Source organism: Engraulis encrasicolus, chromosome 23 (genome assembly GCF_034702125.1).
Source record: "Engraulis encrasicolus isolate BLACKSEA-1 chromosome 23, IST_EnEncr_1.0, whole genome shotgun sequence".
NCBI lineage: Eukaryota > Metazoa > Chordata > Actinopteri > Clupeiformes > Engraulidae > Engraulis > Engraulis encrasicolus.
The window spans coordinates 10,277,793-10,282,792 of NC_085879.1; positions in this window are offsets into that span (position 1 = coordinate 10,277,793).

The window sequence follows — 5,000 nt, forward strand, 5'->3', positions numbered from 1 at the left end:
GGCCGACAGGGGGGTTACAAAGGGGTAAGTTGTCCCAGGCCCAGGGAGAGAGGGGGCCCAGAAATGTGCCTTCATAACATTGCATGTGTTGAGAGGAGGGCCCTTTCAAATGAGTTAATCCCAGGCCCGGCCACAGCTGTTATCGGCCCTGGCCAGAGCTATAGGCCTGATCGGGTCTTGAGGTTTGTCTCTGCTGTCTGCAGTTGTTGCTGCCAGTTGTTGCTGTGACATGCTCACGCTCATGCCAAGCGCTGCATGCCTGCGGAGGTTGCCTTGTTGCCTGGCAACAGTTTCGTCAAAGCCACTGGAAGGTGTGAGCGCGGTTTCAGACTACGCGTCCTTCCTTTGCTCTGCACTTGCACACTTCTCCTGGCCTCGCAGGTTCCGGCGCAGGCACGGAAGTAGAAAATAGAGCAGTAAGGTGGCAGGGTAAAAAAAGAAAAGATTTAAAAAAAACACTTTCACAGCTCAAAAGGAAACTTGTCCAGTTGTTTGAGGATGGTGATCAACATCAGGGGTAGTCAAAGTAAAAGTATCAGTAAAAAAAAAACATGCCATAGGTTCCTTCCAACACAAGTAACTTTAGTGAGTAACTGGTCTACTGTTACTATAGTGATATAAACCAGTTCTGCGCTGATTGTGTCACATTTGTGGGGTTTCATTTTAGGTTTTAAGGTCTTTTTTCAGTAACGACAATGTCTATTTCATTAGGTTCAGTGGAATATCTAGTGTAGGCTATGCTATGCAAGACCTGTAATATCATCTGTTATACTTATGCCATGAATTTACTTCTACTTTTCCTTTCGCCACCTCTGATCAACATGCTATTGAGAGGACATTTATGGGTTATGATGACACAAGACCTAGGCCAAGGCATTTGTGTGTTACGTTATATGACAATTCTCAGGCGTATACGTTTAATTAGTTTCACATACCAAAGTCAGATGAGGTCATACCAAAAGAGGTATTTTCATCTACTTCGGTATAAGACCAATACAATATTCTTATTATCCAAGGTTGAGAGTCACTACAGCATGTACAGGAGAAGATAAAAGAACTATACTGGTCGTAGCATATATGTCAGGCCTACTTCTGGCCTGTCTCCATAAGTCAGGCCTACTTCACATGCCTTGTAGTCTTTGGTTATATTGGCAACAGGTTTTACAGACATGAAAGTACAATGTGTAAGTGCATGCAACATAAAAAACCCAAACACCAGAGTGTGTGTGTGTGTGTGTGTGTGTGTGTGTGTGTGTGTGTGTGTGTGTGTGTGTGTGTGTGTGTGTGTGTGTGTGTGTGTGTGTGTGTGTGTGTGTGTGTGTGTGTGTGTGTGTGTGCGTGCGTGCGTGTGTGTGCGCGCGTGTGTGTGCGGCTGCGCGTGTGTGTGTGTCTATGTGCACTAGGGCTGTCACAATATTCAAATAGTCAATATATCGTACAATATGTTTTTACAAGCTTTTTGGCCACAATAAGTTATTGCATGCTTCTTTGTTTTCCTCGTCACTCTCATTTAGACTGAATATCAATAGGCACATTTCACTCAGAGCAATGATGCTTAAACGTTGGTGTACTTTTCATTTTCAGTCTGTCTACCTTATCTATCTCTCTATCTACCCCTCTATCTAGCACCCACTGCTGCGACACTTTCAAAATTATAAAGGGTGTTGTATTCGCATTTCTATCCCATTGTCATTTATCGCAATCATTTATTGGCCAACTTATCGTCCAGCAAAATGTGTTATCGTGTCAGGCCTAACGTGCACGTGCAAAGCATGCCCAGCAACAACGATACAAAGCCATGAGTGAGCAGCGTACAGTATGAGAGTTGGTTCTGCTTATTGGCCGGCCAGGAGAGGAACTGAAGAGAAAGAGGAACTTGGTGGGGTGCAGTGAAATGATCTCATCTTTGTACACATGGAAACGAATAGTGTGTGTGTGCGTGTGTGTGTGTGTGTGTGTGTGTGTGTGTGTGTGTGTGTGTGTGTGTGTGTGTGTGTGTGTGTGTGTGTGTGTGTGTGTGTGTGTGTGTGTGTGTGTGTGTGTGTGTGCGTGTGTGTGTGTGTGTGTGTGTGTGTGTGTGTGAGCAGGGAAACAAATGCAGGTCTTTTAGGAAGGATGTTTTTCATGTCACGTTCCAGTTTTGGTCACAAACACACACCCTGACACACAATGGACATGTGTGTACACACAAAAACACAGATACACACACACACACACACTCACACACACACACACACACACACACACACACACACACACACACACACACACACACACACACACACACACACACACACACACATACAGAGAGAGAGAGAGAGAGAGAGAGAGAGAGAGAGAGAGAGAGAGAGAGAGAGAGAGACAGAGAGACAGAGAGAGAGACAGAGAGACAGAGAGAGAGAGAGACATTGCATGGGCAGCTGTGGCCTAGTCGTTAGGGAGACGGTGTTGAAATTGGAATGTTACAGGTTCGCATCCCATACCATCTATGGCTGAAGCACCATTGACTGAAGCTCCTCCAGGGACTGTAACCAATACCCTGCATCTAAATAGCTGTTAGTCGCTTTGGATAAAAGCATCAGCTAAGTGTAATGTAATGTAATACACACACACACAAAAAAAACAAAAAAAATCATCACTACATTGTGCATTGTAGTTGATGTGGCATGGCTGAATTGGCCATGAGGCATACAGGGCATTTGCCCAGTCGACAATTGATAATTTTGGCCTGGTCCTTCCCTCAATGTAGTCGTCAATGCTCATACCATAACAGATGGCCACTCCGAGTCATATTTAAATATTTATTTATGATGTTGTGATCAAAAGATTGTAATAGATTACTAAAAATGTTTTCACAGGCTTCATGCTTGGCGGCCGGGTCTTGAATGAAAAGGCCCGGCTTGTTTGTTTTGTCCCAGACCAGTCCTGCAAAGAGGATAATGTGTCTGATGAAGGCCTACATAACTTGTTGTTTCTGTCTGTCAAGTAGGCAGATGTTATTTCACTTAGGCCTCCTTTGTGCAGGACTCCTCTAACCTTGACCTTGAGTGTGTGTAAGCAGACAGCACATAGATACAGCAGGTAGGCCCATAATGTGGTGAGGTTCAAAAACACTTAAGTTCCAAACCAAATATGTTGGTCTTCAGTGGTCAACCCCCCCCCCCCTCAGTGTAGCTGTTTTAGGCTTATAGTTAAAGGGTAGCCCTTTCATGCAAATGGGATCACCAGCGATTGCATTCACTACTTGCTGAAAATACTTGTCGTGCTTGGTGTGTTTGTGCGGTAACGGTGCCTCTGCATGGACAGGTTAAATTTAGGATTAGGGGTTAGGTTAGGATCAGAGTCGTCTAGTTATGCCAAATGGGGTACCGGAGGTTTGCCACTTGTTTCAAGTAGACTTCAAGAAGACTTCAAGAAGACAGGAGGTAGACTTGCCAATTGTTTGTTGTAACAAAACAGTGCCCAGAAGGGGCTTTCTGTTCACTAGGCTAACACACAACCACTACATCACGAACCAAAATTAAGGAACTACATTTCTGGGTACTTACCAACAAATATATGCACAAGCAATTGGCTTATTTATGATTCATTCATTAAAATCCGCTGACATTGCGTAAATCTGCTAAATAAGAACCATTTTAGGATATAGGCTATATACACCCTGCTGTGAAAGCCACTTCCTTGCTCTAACAGAGCACCGTGAGCAGCCCTGAGCTGCCATTTTTGTGTAGAAAAAGTGGAACATAGCGGTCAATGGGATTAGCCGGACTGTCCCTATAGAGGGCTCTGGTTAGGGTTAGGGTTAGTTTTAGTGGCTTAGTCAAAGCACCGCTGCCTGGAAGGAGCCGCCACTGGAGGGCCCCCCACAAAAACAACGCTGGTGAGCTGACAGGTTTCAATGCACCTCACAGTGTGCAACGCACTGGCCTGCAGTAGAGGCAACACAAGAACAAGCTGGGGCAGTGGGGCATTGGGTCCATCATGTGGTCTACCAGCAATACAAAAATAATCCACACACACACACACACACACACACACACACACACACACACACACACACACACACACACACACACACACACACACACACACACACACACACACACACACACACACACACACACACACACACACACACACACACACACACACACACACACACACACACACACACACACACACACACACACTGACTGTCATGCAGGCAGACTTCCTCTTTGTCTATTTTCACACTCTTGGTGTGAGAGGTTGATCTCTCGGCTACAGAAACAGAGACACAGACAAAGCAGCAAAACACACATGCATTTCCTTGGCTCCTGCTCTGTCTCCTCCACTTGACTGCATCTCGATGAGAGAAACAAATCAGTTCTAAGGTTTAGGTTCTAAGTTATAAGCCAGTTTTGGATGCATCATGACACTTTATTTTAGAAATCACACAGAGTCAATTTTGCAGTGTTAATGCAACACCTACAGATTATGACTAACTAGAAGAGTGTTAAAGAGCAAAAGTAATAATAACTAGATTGCATTCTCAAAGAAAATGCTGACAGCGGGCTTGCCTTTTGGGCCAGAGCTGAGCCGTTGTATATTTACAAGTTTTTGCCTACTGCTTAAACACTATAGGCAGATGCTTAAACCAAAGTAGCATATCGTTAAGTTGTTGGTGCATAACTTAAACACTTATTGCTTGACTTTAAACAAAAGTAAGCATTACACTTTCATACCAGTTTATCAAGGCACTTGCTCCTTTACGCAACACACAGACTCCAGCTGTCTACACACAATTTCATACACAAGACACTTTGTTCAAAAGTAAAATCTCAGAGTGTCATTGTGAAAACACATCTGTTAAAAAAGCAAAACACACTGATGTATGACAAGATTTAGACACAGACAATAAAACACATGCTTTCGAAATTGAACACTATTCTGCCATGTTACAAATTTGCATGCTTTATGTTACATTGCATTTGTTTTATTTTGCATTTGTTTTACTTTGA